The sequence below is a fragment of the Onychomys torridus genome, chromosome 4 (genome assembly GCF_903995425.1).
Source record: "Onychomys torridus chromosome 4, mOncTor1.1, whole genome shotgun sequence".
Taxonomy (NCBI): Eukaryota; Metazoa; Chordata; class Mammalia; order Rodentia; family Cricetidae; genus Onychomys; species Onychomys torridus.
In genome coordinates, this window is record NC_050446.1 from 18,666,120 (window position 1) to 18,684,871 (window position 18,752).

At 37.1% G+C, this 18,752-nt stretch overlaps 1 protein-coding gene and 1 pseudogene across 7 annotated transcripts in view; both read right to left on the reverse strand.

Annotated features, from left to right (window-relative positions):
- Lrp1b (LDL receptor related protein 1B) overlaps positions 1–18,752 on the reverse strand; it is a 1,919,409-nt gene that overhangs the window by 401,775 nt on the left and 1,498,882 nt on the right. The window lies entirely within an intron of this gene.
- Positions 4,301–6,433, reverse strand: LOC118581244 (annotated as a pseudogene).

The following is an 18,752-nucleotide window of genomic DNA, read 5'->3' on the forward strand; positions in this document are numbered from 1 at the left end:
GATTAGTTGTTAACTTTGCTGTCAAAATCTACATGTAAACTTATTATTATTTTTTAAATTTGCTGGCTGGCATTGGGATATCACCTTAGGAGTCATTAACCTTGGCAAATGACTGACAACACCAAGGGGGATAAAAGTGATTGAGAGAAGGAGCTCCAAGAATGCTTTAAGTACGTGTGAAACTGTCCACGAACGAATTTAGTTTTAAAAATTTTAGGTAGAAAATTATTTTTAATGAGATATAATAACAAGCATTCTAGAAACCAAAACTTTATCCTTAATATTTGCTTAACAAACTTCCCTTTATTTATACATCAGTTCACATTACATCATACCTATTGAACTCATTCATCATTTAATGTTAATTATGAATGTCCTTTTCCTATTATATTGCTTTGTAAAAATGGGAATAATAAGCTACACTAAATTCCATCTACCTTACTCAAATAATAATTAAAGTTGTAGTGTGAATTATGGTGTGCAATTACAATTCAAATCTTTCATGTTAATAAAGTGAAAACTCAGATATTGCCAGGCAGCAGTGGCACACGCCTTTAATCCCAGCACTCTGGAGGCAGAGCCAGAAGGATCTCTGTGAGTTAGAGGCCAGTCTGGGCTACAGAGTGAGTTCCAGGACAGGCACCAAAACTACACAGAGAAAACTTGTCTCAAAAAACAAAACAAAACAAAACAAAACAAAACAAAAAACCAAAACAAACAAACAAACAAACAAAAAAACCTCAGATATCATACAATATCACAAATTTTATAAAATACAAAATTTGTGATTGATATACATCAAACATTTACTATAGGCTTGATAAATTTGGCAAATAATTGTTAATTTTATATATATCTTTCAAGAAAATTTGTAATTATTCTTCATAGAATTAGTGCTCCTTGAGAAATCTAAATTCTACCTACATTTGATTTACTATAACCATGTGGTTGGACAAAGTTACTAAGTAAGGTAACTTTCAAATTATTGATGACTCATTTTGTTCTTTATATCTGAATAATAAATAAAAGTTATTTAGAGTAAATTAAAAGCATGATGTAAGTTTAGGTAGGTCTGTAAATTCTAAATTGGCTATCTAAAATTCTAAACACTAAATTCTAGTTGTCTTTTGGTTAGCCTTACTATAATACTCTCTGTTTTAAGGAAAAAAGTATTTCATGTTCACTTGAATTTTCTATTTAAAGCATACATTTTAAATATTGATTTGGCAAATATCATTTTTACCATTATTAACTCTTTGGTAATAATAAAATAGAAAAAAATGTGAAAGTTTTGAATACATTCAAATATTTGTTTTATATATATCTGTAATAGTGGAGAAAGTAGATTAAAGAAGGATGGGGTGTAGCTCCATTTGTACAAAGATCTGGGTTCAATCCCCAGCACTGGTAAATCCCACATGGTAACACCTGCCTAATTTTCATGGTCATCCTCAAATACACAGCAAGTGAGCAGCTAACCTGGGCTCATGAGATACTCTCTAAAATTAAAAATAAAAGATACGAAAAATAAGCAGATTCCGTGTCCTCCCCCTCCCTTTTTATTGAGGAACTGCATAAGGGTGTTTATTTTATAGAGGCCTCTGTACAAAATATCTACATATATTTTTACAGAAATTCCTGAAGGCAAATTGACAATGCTTTCTTCTCAGTAGCAGGGAAAGTCCTGGTTTGGGCAGACACCACTTTCTTCAGCTCAGCACAAGCCAGTGTCGCCTGTTTGCTTGAATGCAGAACTGAGCCTCAGACCCTGGGCCAATGTCCCTCCCCTCAGCCAGCACTCTTTACAGCTCTTCAAGCAGGCTAGAGGCACAGATGACAAGCTCCTGTGATAGACTGTCAGTACTGGCCACCTTAACACTCTTGATCCTGGAAACTGCTCCTTTGCCTGAATTAATCCCCGTGAATCATTCATCCCACACAGGGATCTGGTGTGAAGAATGGCTTAATACTGCAGCTGGATTTGGTTAAGGCTTTGTGTAACTCAGCCTGGAAAGCTCCTACATTGTGGCTAGCTTGTGGCTCTCCAAATTGCAGACAGTCCCACTACATCCACTGGACAGAGGTGACATGTCCGCCTTGGAAATAGTAGGACTAGAGAAGAGTGCCCAGGAAAATAGATGCAGTTGCTTTCCATCAAACTTTAAAGCAGCAAAAAACTCTTTTGTTGTCAAGCCTGAGCTATTATAAAGCAAACCTGGCTTTGCTTTTAAGAAAGCTATCCTAGAAAGACTGAGTGATCCCATGGATCCCAAGCACCCTTCCTGGAGGAGCCCAAATATAAGTGGGCCTGGTGGTGTATGGTTCCTGCCAAAACCCATCTACATGTACTTGGCGAGTCTCCAAGGAAATGTCTCCCAGCCTGATACCAGTAACTGAGGAGATCAATACAAGGACAGGTCAAGGTGGGTGATTTGTAAAAAATAAGGAAAGTGAGAGAGGAAGTGCTACCCGGAGGCATGGAGTTGTTCACAAAGCAACTCTGGCTACACTGAGCAGGGTAGATATCTCAGGTGCAAACCCTGTCATCCCAGATAATCTGGAGCTGAGTTGGGAGCATCGAAAGTTCAAAGCCAGCCTGGGTAATTTAGGTAGAAGTGTCTCAAAAATAGAAAACTACTGAAAAAGTCTGAGGTGTTGGTGATATTTTATTTGTGCTCTAATAAATAGAATTTATCTGGGGTTCAGAGAACAGGACAGCCACTAGATTAGACATAGAGGCCAGACAATGGTGGCACACATGCCTTTAATCCTATCACTTGGGAGGCTGAAATCAGTCTGCATCTCTGTGAGTTTAAGGTCACACTGGGAACAGAGCCAGGCAAGATAGCTCTCACCTTTAATCCCAGCACTTGAGATCTCATATCTTTGCTTGGGAAGGACACATACCTTTAATCCCAGGAAGTAATGGCAGGAAGCAAAAAAGTATATAAGGTGTGAGGACCATGAACTAGAGGTTTTGTTTGTTTGTTTGTTTGTTTGTTTGAGACAGGGTTTCTGTGTGTAGTTTTGAGCCTTTCCTGGAACTCACTCTGTAGCCCAGGCTGGCCTCTAACTCACAGAGATCCTTCTGGCTCTGCCTCCCGAGTGCTAGGATTAAAGGCATGTGCCACCACCGCCTGGCAAACTAGAGGCTTTTAAGCAGTTCAGCTGAGAATCCTTCCAAGTGAGGACTCAGAGGATTTTAGCTGAGGATTTATGGAAACAGAACCGGCAGAGGAGTTGGCAAGGTGAGGTTGGCTGTGGCTTGTTCTGTTTCTCTGATCTTTCAACTTTCACCCTGATACCTGGCTCCCAGTTTTCTATTTTTTTTTTTTTTATTAATAAGACCATTTAGCAATTTGTGTTATACTGGGGCCGCTCAGTGGTAGAACATTTGCTTTGCTTCTGCAAGGCACTGGGTTCCATTCGCCTCCAAAACAAAAGGAAAAAAAGTGTTAGCCCAGTACAAGCTCATCACTCTGATAGCTTCTCCCATGAAGGAAGAACCATGAAAGAGAGGAGGCTGGAGAGGTCTCCACAGCTAAGAGCACTTGCTGCCTTAGCTTTACCAGAGGACTGGGGTTCAGATCCCACCACCCACACCAGGCTTCAGGAAATCTGAAGCCTGCTCCTGGCTTTTGTGGGCACCTGTGCACACACATCGGTAATTTTTTTTTTTTAAAGTGAGAATGCTTACTATGTTAGGTGTACTATACAATCATAAAGATAGTATTAAAATGTCTCTATAGGTAATGTCATGTGGCTTGTAGAAAAATAGTGAGACAAAGGCAACATCATCCAGGCCATTAACATTCCTCTGCATGTGATCCTCCAGGCTGGGATTATTCAATTTAACTAGAACTCAGTTCATGTCTGTCTCTGACTCGGACCAGCTAATACAGCCACTTCTAAAAGTGGCCCAGATGGCTTCCAGGCTAGAGTTCTGTCCCCTGGCTCTCATCCCAAGGCTGGACTTTGTAGGCAGCCCCTGCCTGCGTTGTCTCGGATACACGGGACATAGGGTGGTCTAATCGGGGCATCTCTGAGCCCAGCTCTCTTTGAAGCAGTGAGCTGGGTAGATGGGTGCTCCAGAGTCACTTCCAACAGGAGAGTAGAAGAGAGCACTAAGCCTAGTGTCAAGCAGCTCTGCCAGTAGCCACCAAAGACAAAAGATAAACTGCTAAGGCTGGCAGAACAGAGTACCCCTGACAGAAGACCTTTAATCACAGCAATCTTGTGCCTTTCAGGAAATGAGGAGAGCTTGGTGCACTGGGTGAGGAAGCAACTCCTTGAGCTCTGTTTAGGGGAACAGCTGCAGCTGGAGCTTAGGGATGCACTCCAGGGCACTCCACTATTGCCAGTGCCAAGGTTCCAAATGGCACCATTAGCCCCATGGCTGTCAGTTTCACAAAGCATTGTTCCTTGGTTTAGTCAGGCTGTCTTTTGTTCGAGCCTCAAGCCGCCTCCCTTGCAAGTTCAGAAGGGGGAAACTGAAAAAAGAGGTGTCCTGCTCTGCTGATGAGCATCTCAAAGGGCAGGTCTCAGGGGATCTGCGACAACAGGTGCTGGACAGAGGCCATGTCACAGTCACAGTCCAGGACTTCCTGCTCCTGGTACAGCATGATCACAGCTGCAAAGTAAATGGACTTGGGGCAGGCCAGAAGAAATCATATAGCCTCACAATATGTCTAAAGTCTGACAGGAAGTGCTCAAATCAGGTGCTAAGCCAGGTGAGGACAAAGATGATCTCCACCTCAGCACTCTGCCTGAAGACATGGAGTTCTGGGTTCATTTGGTCCAGGATGGGCATCAGATAACTTAGGATGTGCTTGGTATAGTCCATTGCAGGATCCATGAAATCCCTGAGGTAGTGGGTAGACATTTGTTTCTTCCAGAGATGTTGCCAGCTTCTCATCCACCACCAGTAGAGGAGTGACAACCACATCATTACAGCTCTGGTAGTAGATGAGCTGATGATGGCAATCCAAGATGAGGATGATGTCTATCCATGCTTCCTGAAGCCCTTCTCTCTGCTCCTCTGGCATTCCAGGAGGGAAAGAGATGAATAGACTGCCTGACATGCAGCAGCACTTGCTAGTAGTCCTTGATCATGTGCCTCAGATGCTTCCATGACACAGGCAGTGGCTTTTTGGTGTTGACATTGAGGAGCTTGGGTCACACTTGATCTCATAAGTCTGCAACCCTACCTCATTGATAGCCATTTCTCACTGGGTGGCCACATTGCTTGAATCACTGTTCAGACATAGTGTGTCTTTGCCTCCTTTTTCCTCTTGCCTTAAAGTCTGCCTTCCCCTTGACTACTTCTCCATAGCCCTGCGAGGGCCCTGGCCCCAGCCTGCGCTCCAGCTGGTGGCAGAGCCTGAAGCTCCCACCACTGATGCAATCCCAGTTTGGTTTAGGCAGGGTGTTCTCCATCATCCTGTGACAATCGGGCCAACAAAGCAGTTATTTTTAAGGCTATATTTGTTTCATACATGTGAAATGCAAAGTAGAGAGACAAGTTGGCTGGGGTAAATAAAAGAGGAATATTGCAAGAATCCACCATAATCAAAAGAGATAATATTTCTCTCTCTATTTAGCATCTTATTAAGAAAGCTAGAACACAAATGTCCTCTTGTACTAAAACAAGTTACAAAAAAAATAATAAGAAATAGAAACACAAAGCTGATAGTGTTTAAGACAGAACCCTGGGAATACCACATACAAAACTGTGCTACCGTTCAACTCAGTTTATTTCCTAAACAAAGTTGTAAGATTGCTTTCTTTATTAATGAAGGGAGCTGAAAGTGATGGAGAAGGTAAGTAGGCTGGGAGAGTGTCAGCACTGAATTTAAAGAAAATAGTACGTAAAAGAGCCAAAGGTTTTGATGTTTCGAGTTGGGAAGTAATCCTTTTCTATTTGCACAATACTATTTGAAGACACTTATTAGTATTCTGATGGCAATGGGCACAGAAGGCTAGGTGCTGACCTATGACCGCAGACCCTGCACTGCCAGTATACTCAACACCCTGAGTCCAAAACCTGACGTTTGAAAACTGAAGCAGAAATCACTTTTGTGGTTTGACAGACTGTTGTTGCTAATGATTTAGATTATGATGATATATGTGTATACCATTTGGGTGTACCTACATATATACTTGCATATGTATATGTGTGTTAATTCACACACAAAATCATATGTTTTTTATTTTACAAGGAGTAAACTAATCACAGAAATAGCAAATACAGACAATGGAGGCAATTCTTGAACATTTGTGACACTTAAAGCCAGGTGACTCTCGATACCTTAGGTAGAGTGTAAGTGAATACTAATCTCTTTAATACAGTTAGAGCAATCAGCAGACTAAGTGCCCGAAAAGGGGTCTCTGGAATCATTATTTACCATCTATAAAATAACACAATGACCGACATCCCCCAGCTGAAAAAGGATGCTATGAAGATAAGTGAGCACATTTGTATGGAAAGCTTATGGTTTACTGGAAAGAAACATTATGGAAATAACTGTTAGCAAAACGATGCTGATAGTATATTTTAAGTAAGACAAAGTAACATGTCATCCTTCTGTCACTTTAAAGATTATAGAAGCTGCTGTGAGAAAATGAAGAAGATATTTAAATTTGAAATAAATGAGTATGAGAAGTCTTCATTTCAAGAAATGTTTCAAACAGATATGACATCATTAGTTTTTCCTATAGGTCTTAAATTTGCCACATTTTCATGTGGCCAGACTATACACATTTCTCTTCTTTCTCTCATTGTCATACCTTGTTTTCTTCTGTTTTTGACATCTAATAGTCACACAGTAAATCATATTTACTTATGGTTTATGAATTAAGGCTTTGTATAAAATATTGGTATACTCTTCAGAAAGAATACTATATTAGTAAAGATAGCCTGTATCATTAACAGTTTGAATAAACTCCTCATTCAAAGCCCATGTGACAAATGAAAATTATTGAGCTAGTTAAGAGGGGGAAGCTAGACAGAGCAATGTGTTCAGTGGATTAAGTTTCATTGCTCTGTCTGTAACCACGGTCATTTATACATTTACACAAAACCACTATGTACAGATCTTTGTAATCCATACTACATACTTCCTCAAGAAGATTCTCAGAAGGATTTGGGAAATTCCAACTTTCCCTTTGATGACAATGATAGAAAGCATGAAACTGCTTTCTTACAAATTTGTAAAATTATCCCCAACCCCAGTGGACTCATCCATAACTTCCTTTCCTAAGATTTTAGATACATGGATCAGCTGAAATTTGAAAATGTTAATGTGTGTATGGCATTAAGCTTTCAAAAGATAAAAAAACACATTCAAACACATTTAGGAAAGTATATTGGTATGGTTAATCCACTTCATGGTTAGTTGTTATTGATAATTTCTTTCTGCTCATAATCTACAGACAGCTGTCTGGGAAGGACAGTATAAAAGCAGTCTGCTGGTACTCATGGTTCAGGCATCCATTGGAATTAAGCTTATTTCTCTTCAGATCACACGTGGAACTGCAAACATGACAGACTGTTCCACTTCATTAAAAATGTGTGTAATCTAAGTTTCTGAGTGCTGCAATCACTGAAATTTTATCAACTCTGCATAAAGATCTACAGAAGACAGCAGACACATAGTTTTGTACAATAAAAAATTTTAAATTACAAATACTTCTGTGTTTTAAGGATTATATAGTATACTTGAGAAATGTTACATATAAATAAGTAATAACTAAAAATTTTAGCCTTTAAAACCATATGTCAAAAGGTAGCACTGCTTTTTACATATGTGAAATCACTGTATTCTACAAAGTATACAAACACAAACAAACAAAAGCATTAAGAATGTTTACAACCTCTTAGGATTAGTTTAACAATACATTTTCTTTAAACATTTTACAGTCTTCATTACATATACAATCTGATAACCTATCTCTTTTTTTCTAACAATCCACTTACATTTAATCAATTAAAGTATATATGCCTTAAAGTATATATTAACTGTTTTATGAATTGCAGGAAATAATTATTTTGTCATAAAATTCACCTAGACATGGGAACATGGGCAGAAAACTAAAGAAAAAATTTTTGCTGACATGATGTATTTAGACATTGAAGGTGCTGGATGCTTAACATCTCCACTAAATTTATTCTACCCATGATGCTACTGTTTATGATTTTCAGATGAATAGCACACTTAAATGAAGGGAGCATTAATACAATATGATATTAATATACAAATACTCACATTATTCACCTGCCACTGACATTCTGAATTAAATCAGTAATGGGGTGTATAACTGATTAAATATCTACACTGCAGAAAGCACCCATTCCAGATTTAGAGAGGCACTGCCAGACTGATCACATCATTACACTGCCAAGTGCCATCTATCACTTTTACTGAATTTAACGAAGATGGATTACGTCCCACAGATGAGATGCAGCCTATAAATACTGCCAGGCTGATCTTCATCTGACTTTCCTCCAGTACAGACAAGCAACAAATCAATAATTGAAAAAAATCATATTAGGAATTCAGTGTTATTCAGTACCCAGAAGAAATCATGTAGGGGAGCACAGCATCAAATGTCCATAACTCAATAAAACCTTCGAATCCCTGCTTTTCCTTAAGCATTTTTACCTCATCTAGTTCAATGAAATGCGTTTGTTGCATTAGTTATCACGACCCAATTTTACATTTTCAAACTAAGACTGGTTTAACATTGAAAAACATTTTACGTCAAACATTCTGTATCATGTCCAGGACAACTATTAACTCAAGATGCATAGCTAATACTGGTCAATAATGTTAGTTTTAATGTTATTGTCTTCAAACACTGAAACAAAATGGACGCCATAAAATATGTGTAAACAAAGTTCTCATATCACAACTTCAGTGTTGGTTTAATAACATATCTCCATTGAACATCTGTCTGAGTTTCTTTTTCCATCATATTTAGCTTTCACTATTTACCTTTGTGGAAAATGCATGTAAATTGCTTCAGTGTTCCAAGCATTGAGACCTAAATGATCTCTGTCTGCTGCTTTTGACAACATTAAGATAACAAATAACAGGTGGTCAGGACTGGGCACCTAAGGAGAGGATGATGGCTCATGAGCTATAAAGCATCTGAGGAGATGCTTAGTTTACACTTCCTTCTAAATGCACCATTAGAGCCTTAATTAAGTCTTTACCCTTCCCCTGTGTTCCTTATATGGCCATAAGGCAAATAATAACTCAGAAAAGAAAGAAAGAACCTAAGGAGACAATTGCTCTGGAAGTAGACTGGATTTTGGTTATTAAATCAGTTTTGTATTTCATAATGCTCATACATGAAGCTTTCATTTTAAGGAATCATTTAATTCAGAGGACAGGTTAAGCACTTCCCACACTAAAACTGACTAGCCTTGAATACTATGTATACCTCAAAAAGGATCTCTAATTATTTTCTTCTGATTTGATTTTAAGGTATCAGAAACCATATTTTTAAACATAAAATGGGAAAATGTATAAATCTAGTTTCAGAATAATATAACATGTATTTTATTTTTAAAAAAGTATATCCTTGGAACACATTCCACAGAGGATGAAAGCAAGGCATAAAGTTCTCTTTGGCAAATCAGCTTCTAATTGACTTTGCCATCTCTAGACTTGTTGCTTTTATCCACAGCTTCTCAGTTACCTCATGATGATTCCAGGTGTCACTAATTTCTGGTAGTTCAGATTTTTAAGTTTCCTTATGACAGACTTACTTCTGTTTGATTTATTTTTAAAAATCTACAGCTTTGAAAACTTTTTTGAATAAAATAAAAACTGGTGTGTATATACATGAGACACACACACATACACACACCTTTTGTTGCATCCAAGAAACATATCTCAACATCAAAGACAGATAACGCTTTAGAGAAAAAGGCCAGAAAAAGATATTCCAAGGAACTGGACCTAGGAACCAAGCTGGTGTAGCCATTTCAATATCTGACAAAATAGACTTCAAATCAAAATTAATCAGAAGAGATGGAAAAGAATATTACATACACATCTAAGGAAAAATCCATCAAGATGATGTTGTATTTCTTAACATCTATGCATCAAAAACAAAGTTCACTCAAATTCACAAAATAAACAACATTGCTACATCAATATCATGTATTGGCCTTAATACACTGATAGTGGGAGATGTCAATGCCCCAGTCATCTTCACAAAAGCTAAACATAAGTTACATAATAAAACAAATAAATCTAACATAACATTTCACCTAATTATACACACACAAAATTATACCTTTTTCTCAGCACCTCATGGAACTTTCTCAAAACTGACCACATACTCAGACTTCCAGCAGAAGATAAGGTCCAGATTGAAGGTGATCCTTCCCTGCTCAAGATGTAGATAAAAGGCTTGGATCCTTCAGGCTCAAGATCCAGACCAAAGATGTATGTCTTTCTCCCTCAAAAGTCTGGAGTAGAAGTGGATTCACCTACTTCAAACCAAGCAAGAAATCTCTCACAGATGTTCCCTCCATTTCTGGACTGTAGTTCATTCCAGATGTAGTCCAGTTGACAACCAATAATAGCCATCCATCACAGTACCCAACAGTTGGAGTTTTAACAGGTTAGTTAGATGTCCCTAGTGTATAATAAATTTTATGAACCACAAAATGAGGACTTATAATTAAGAGGAAAAAGCCAGACTTTCAGTTTTAGTTCCACTATGTAAATAGCCAGAAAAGCAAATGAGGTAACAAAAAATAGTTATTTAACAATAATAAAAAAATTAAGATGAAAACAATGAAAGTGGAATTACATTTACAACTCCAGCTCTAGAAATGAGGAGGATGGAAATATCACTGCAATTTCAAGGTCACCCTGGGCACATAGTTTGAGTTGAGCCTGCCTGAGCTCTAAAGAATAAGACCATGTCTTAAGAAAAACAAACAAACAAACAAACAAACAAAAAAAACCATGATAAACATGATTCTACTTACCTGTGCCATTTAAAAAGAAATCAGATATCGAAAGACTGAGAATGATCATGAGAATTTGAATTAGGATGTGAGGAGAAAATGTGAGCTCAAGGAATACAAAGAATAACTATGTGAACAAGCTAAATGTCCTGATGTACAATGTGAATGCAGTGAGTGATAGCAGTACTCAGGGGGACACTATGAAAGCAGCACTAAGAAGAAAGTTCATAGTGCTAAATGCCTATATAAAGAAAATGGAGAAATCTTACACTATCAAACTAACAGAACAACTGAAAGTTCTAGAAGGAAAAGAAGCAAACTCACCCAAGAGGAATATATGTCAAGAAATAGTCAAATTGAGAGCTGACATCAATAAAACAGATACAAAGAGAACAATACAAAGAATCAATGAAACAAAGAGTTGGTTCTTTGAGAAAATCAATAAGATAGACAAACCCTTATCCAATCTAACAAACAGGTAGAGAGAGAACATTCAAATTAACAAAATCAGAAATGAAAGAGAGACATAACAAGTGACAATGAGGAAATCCAAATTGGAAAATCAAAAAGAAAAAAGAAAAAAAAAAAGGACAATTTATTGGATAGGTACCATATTAAATCAAGACCAAGATAAATAATTTAAATAGACCTATAACTTCTATGGAAATAGAAGCAGTAAAAATCTCCCAACCAAAAAAAAAAAAAAAAGAGTCCGGGGCCAGATGATTTCAACAGAATTTCAAAGAAGAGTGAATACCAGTACTCGTCAAATTGTTCCATACAATATAAACAGAAAAAACATTGTCAAACTCTTTCTACAAGGTTACAATTACCCTGATACCCAAACCACACAAAGATGCAACAAAGAAAAAGAGTTAAAGACCAATCTCCTTTGTGAACATTGATGGAAAAATACTGGCAAACTAAACACAAGAACACATAAAAAAAAAAAAAAAATCATACACCATGATCAAGTAGGCTTTATCCCAAAGATTCACAGATGGTTCAACATATAAAAACCTGTCATTGTAATCCATCATATAAAAAAACTGGAACAAAAACACATGATCATCTCATTAGATGCTAAAAAAGCCTTTGACAAAATCCAACACCCCTTTATGATAAAGGTCCTGGAGAGATCAGAAATACAAGGAACATACCTAAACATAATATAGGCAATTTACAGCAAGCCGACAGCCAAAATCAAATTAAATGTAGATTCCACTAAAATAAGGAACAAGACAAATCTGTCTATTCTCCCCATATCTATTCAATATATTACTCAAAGTTCTAGCTAAAGCAATAAGACAAAAAGGAGATTAAAGGGATCCAAATTGGAAAGGAAGAAGTCAAACTTTCACTATTTGCAGATGATATGATAGTCTACATAAGTGACCACAAAAATTCTACCAGAGAACTCCTACAACTTTAGATAAACACGTTTTGTAATGTGGCAGGATACAAGATTAACTCAAAAAATCAGTAGCCCTCCTACAGACAAATGATAAACAGGCCAAGAAAGGAATCAGAGAAACATCATCCATTGCAATAGCCACAAATAATAAAATACCTTGCGGTAACTCTAACTGAACAAGTGAAAGACCTGTATGACAACAACGTTAAGTCCTTGAAGAAAGAAATTGGAGAAGATATCAGAAAATGGAAAGATCTTGCATGTTCATGCATCCCAACATAATAAAAATGGCAATCTTATCAAAAACAATCTACAGATTCAATGCAATCCCCATCAAAATTTGAACACAATTATTCACAGATCTCAAAAGAACAATATTCAACGTCATATAGAAAAACAGAAAACATAAGATATCTAAAACAATTCTTTAAAATAAAGCAACTTCTGGAGGCATCACCATCCCTGACTTCAAGCTCAGTTATAGAGCTATCGTAATAAAAACAGTTTGGCGTTGGCATAAAAACTGACATGTGGACCAATAAAATCAAATTGAAGATTCTGAAATTAATCCACACACCTATAAACACTTGAAAAAGAAGCCAAAACTGTACAATGAAAAAAAATTCAACAAATGGTGCTGACATAACTGGATGTCAACATATAGATGATTGCAAATAGATCCACACCTATCACCATGCACAAAACTCAAGTCCAAGTAGATCAAAGACCTTAACATTAATCCAGCTACACTGAACCTGACAGAGGAGAAAGTAGGAAGTGGCCTAGAAAGCACTGGCACAGGAGACCACTTCCTAAACATAACGCACAGACACTGAGAGCAACAATTAATCAATGGGACCTCCTGAAAATGAGAAGTTTCTATAAAGCAAAGAACACAGTAAACAAGACAAAAGGATAGCCTGCAGAATGAGAAAATATCTTTACCAATCCCATATCTGACAGAGGGCTGATCTCCAAAATCTATAAAGAACTCAAGAAACTAGACAGCAAAATACAAAACAATCCAATTTAAAAATGGTCTATGGATATAAACAGAGAATTTTCAACAGAAGAATCCCAAATGGCCAAAAGACATTTAAGGAATTGCTCAACAGCTTTAGTCATCAGGGAAATGCATATCAAAATGACTCTAAGATACAATATGACTCCTGTCAGAATGGTTAAGATAGAAAACACTGAATACAGCTTATGTTGGAGAGGATGTGGAGAAAGGGGAACACTCCTCTACTGTTGGTGGGAGTGCAAACTTGTACAACCACTTGGGAAATTAGTTTAACATTTTCTCAGAAAATGGGGAATCAATCTACCTCAAGACCCAGTGATACCACTTTGGGGCATATACCCAAGGAATCCTCAAGCATACCACAAGGACACTTGCTCAACTATGTTCATAGCAGCATTATTCCTAATAGCCAGAAACTGAAAGTAACCTAGTTGCCCCTCAACCAAAGAATGAATAAAGAAAATGTGATACATATACACAACAGATTACTATTGAGCTGTAAAAAACAATGACATCATGAAATTTACAGGCAAATGGATGAAACTAGAAAATATCATCCTGAGTGAGGTAACCCAGACTCAGAAAGACAAGCATGTTATGCATTCACTCATAAGTGGATACTAGATGTAAATCAAAGGATAATCAGATTACAACCCATAGCTCCAGAGAAGCTGGGAAATAAGGCAGACCCTAAGAGGGATGGACAGATCATCTTGGGAAGGGGAAATAGAGGAGATCCCAGTGAAGCCTTCATCCAGCAACTAATGGAAACAGATGCAGAGATAAACGACCATGCACCAGGCTGAGCTCCTGGGAGTCCGGTTGAAGAGAGGGAAGAGGGATTACCTGAGCAAGGGGAAGGGGGTCAAAATCAAGATGGGGAAATTTACAGACACACCCAATTTCAAAGGAACTTCAGACCTACAGCTGGGGAACCTGCATAGGGCCAGACTAGTCCCTTTACATATGAAAAACAGTTGTGTAGTTGTGTCTGTCTGTGGGGCCACTGGCAGTGTGATCAGGATCACCCCTAGTGCATGAGCTGGCTTCTTAGATCCCATTACCTAAGGTCAGACACCTTGCTCACTCCTGATAAAGTTGGGAAGCATTTGATCTTGGGGCTAGTTGCCCCCCTCCACCACTCACAACCACACCCCACACTCTCCACACACTCCCACCCCCAGCATGGGAGAATTTACCCAGCTGAAGGAGGAGATGAGAAGTAGAAGGGAAAGGTGGGGAGGTGGGAGGAGGGATGAGAGGGGGGGATCTGTGGTTGGTATGTAAAAATGAATTTAATAATTTACAAAAAAAGGAAAGAAAACTTGGGCTGGAGAGATGGCTCAGTAGTTAAGAGCACTGACTGCTCTTCCAGAGGACCAGGATTCAATTCCCAGCACCCACATAGCAGCTCACAACTGTCTATAACTCCAAAGGCAGGGGACACAAAACTCATGGCAACCTTCTCCTCTGGGCTCTGAACTCAGAGCAGTTGGTGGGAGGTGGGGGGGGGGTTCAGGAATGGTGGGAAAGTAGGTGCTGGGAAGCGAGGCTGTGGTACTGCTGTCTAGAGAGCTGTCTGCAGACAGTGGGGGTTCTAGGTATCTGACTATTGGGGTCACAGGACCTTGTGTCTGATCAAAACCAACCTCTGTTACTGCTCCTGCATCTGTACATCAGTCTATAGAAAGAAAATAAAAACCCTAGAACACACACATACACACACACACACACACACACACACAAAAAAAAAAAAAAAAAAAAAAAAAAAAAAAAAACCAAACAAACAAACTCATGGCAAAACACCAATGTAAATAATATATGTAAATAAAATTGAAAAAGAAAGACAAATGTTACATTGGCTGGGTGGCAGCAGCAAACACCTTTAATCCCAGCACATAGGAGGTAGAGACAGGCAGATCTGTGTGAGTTCAAGGCCAGCCTGGTCTACATAGCAAGATCCAGGACAGGCACTAAAAGCACATAAAGAAATCCTGTCTCGAAAAGAAAAAAAAAGTTAGTAAACAAAAAAGCAGAGATTTTTCAAAGATTATTTAATAATATGACCCTACCACATGTTGCAAAAAAGAAACTCACATTAAATATACAGACATAAATAAGTTAAGGTAAAGAGATGGAGAAAATATATATCCTAGCAGTAACCCTAAGGGAACTGGAACACTTAATTCAGATGAAACACATCTTAGAACAATAAACATTATTAGGGCTAACAATCTCACTATATATATGGATAAAGAAAGCAAGTTCCCAGGAAGACATCATCTTGAATTATTAGCCTCTAAGAACATAAGTACAAAATATGTGAGGACAGACTCACTCCTTCAGTGAAAAACAGACAAAATTATTGTATGTTGAAGATTTCAGTGTCTCTTTTGTAGTATTTGATACAAAGTAAATCAATAAGCCTAGAATTTCCCTAAAAATCAAACAAACAAACAAACAAAGCAATATCAATCAGCTTGATCTAACTGGCATTTACAGAATACTGCAATAGGAGCATCAGACACACTTGTCTTAGTTCACATGGAAAATTTATTTAAATTGAGCACATTCCAGGCCATGGCACACAACTGAACAAATTTCAAGGAATCAAAAGATTACTGAAAAGTTTGTTCTCACTCCAAATGGAACTAAAGAGGAAATTAGTAACAGAAAAAAAACCCTGAAAATATTTGGGAATTACAGAACATGCTATTGAGACTCATGAGATGGATGTAAAATAAGAAAACATGGAGTCAAATCCCCAGCACCTATGCAAATGTTGGTCATGGCAGTGCATGCCTATAACTCCCAGTATTTGACAGAAAAAAAGAGTAAGATCTCAGGAGCTATCTGGGATCCAGTTTTACCAAAAAGGGAAATTTCAAGTTCAGGGAAATAATCTACCATAAACACATAAGGTAAAGAAGGACAGAAGAGGGTACATGATCCCTCTACCATTTGCATGTGTTTGGACAGATGTGTTCATTTACACACACACACATATATATATATATATATAAAAATCACCGTGAACACAACAAAATTCCTCACCTTGATAAACAACAGCTCTAATAAACATACAGCTAGATTAAATGGTACTATGAATTAATGAATTTGAGCAACAAGATAAATCTCTTAAGAGTAAGTCTATGAAAATTATGTAAATAGTGTGCTCTCATGAACTTGAGCATGATTTGTCATCCTGTAGATTTAAGTTATGGTTTTGAATAGTGACTGCATCCCAGAATGTAGTGTATAAAAAGTAGCAAAAGAGCAAATTTCCATTGGAGACTTGATAATCACCTCAGTCATGTCACTGAATAGTACCAACAGTCATAAATTGTATTTGTATGAATGTGTGACCTTGGCATAAAGGAAATAGTGCCTTATAGTCATGGTTCTCTTGGCTTGTAATGAGCACAGGATAATCCTGAGCATAAATGTCAGACACAATATTTGAAGGACATTCTTCAACATACAAGCTTGATACTTTTCAAACCATCTGTGTATAGATCATGAAATACATGGAAAATCTGAGAAACTGCCACAGCAAAGAGGGGGAAAAAATGGTACCAGAAATATATGGCATAAAAACTAAAAGAATCTAAGGAAAGCATGGACTTTTGTTAACAAAAGTTTATTAGCATTGGTTCATTAACTACAAAAAACAAACCATGCTAAAACAAGATGTGATATTTAGATGAAGTTGGGTGGGCACAAATATTTGCTCAACCATTTTCTCTATTTCTATGTAAAGCTAAATTTCCTTAAAATTTAAAATCTAACAGTTTTGAGTTTTAGTTTCTTGTTAAGATGCTGAGGTAACACACTTCTTTTTGAGGCATTAACTTTTCCCTTATAAAACAAAGATGTAGAAGGAAGAAGCTCCTGGAGAGTTCCATGTGAGATAAATGTTCTGTGAGTTTTGCACAGAATGCTGAAATTTGATAAATACACAAAATGAAGGTATTTTTTTTAGCATAGCCAAGAAAGATGTTAAGTTTTTCTTACTAACCAAGAAAAAAATTTGAATGATATTGCTGCAAGAGAAAAAGCATAGTTTGGGAACGAAAATTTTAAATATCCATTTATTGCTCTCATTAATCTTCATTTGTTATTCTAATTTAGTTGGGCATATTTTGGATCCATGAAGGTTATAATTCTAGCTCTTTGATTGTCATTTTGCTGAATGTAGGACAGAGGTCACTGATCTTCATCATGAAAGCACTTTTAGAAATGCATCTTTGCATTGCCAGGAAATGACATGTTTACTCTCCTGGAGTTGAAGACTTACATATTCACATATTCTATAACAGACATGACCTTTATTATAACTGATAGCACCTTCTTTGGGAGAGTTACTAGTTGTGTCCAAGTATATGATATAAATAAGTAAAGAAAGATAGGATCCATACATTTTGTTGTCCAGAATATATACATATATATCTGGGAGAAGACAGGTAAGACATCTGAACAGTAATTTAATAGGATTGACTCCCCAGAGTAGACCATGAAATGACACATTGTGTACTATAAATCTAGCAGATTTTTGCCTATCCTTTCCATGAATCTATATTTTTTTGTGTCATTCTTAGTAATCTATACTTTCTCTCCAGCTTAGTCATTTATTTAAGGGGTGATGATGGCAGGTATTTTAAACGGAATTGAGATAAATTCAGACCCACTGTGAAAAGCTATACTCTCTGGCAGCCAATGTCTTATAAATAAGCCAAGATTGTTGCTGCCAATATATTAGTTGAAACTAGCAGCTTTGTGAGCAACTTTGAAAAATAGTCTTTTTCAATCAAGGAACTTCCTCAAGATTGTACATATAAAAAGAAAATCAGCATTAATTTTTGAATAAAATTTCTGGTTTTGTTGGTATGAAAGAACCAGTATGTTTGGCAGATTACCTACACCAGTGTGCTGCTCATTACAGAGCTGATTCCTAGTTAGCATACTTCAATGCCAATGTCCTTATGAGAACAGTTATTAACTGTGTTGCACAAAAAATATTCATCATACCAGAAATATAGTCTTTGGAAACAAAATAGGATTACTGTTCAATTGTTCATTTTTTTGTTGTACATTGTTACATTGATGCATTTAGTTAATATTAAGATGTGTTATTTTTGATCTTCACATCAAGGTAGAAGGATATAAAGTAAAAATATATACCTACATGACTACTTTTTAACAATCTATCCTATATCTGTCTGTCTATCTATATGTGTACATAAATGAATATCATATCACTGTTCATTTAGGTGTCATAAGTTCTACAATGGATTACCTATTTTGAACTATAGTTATATCAATAGATT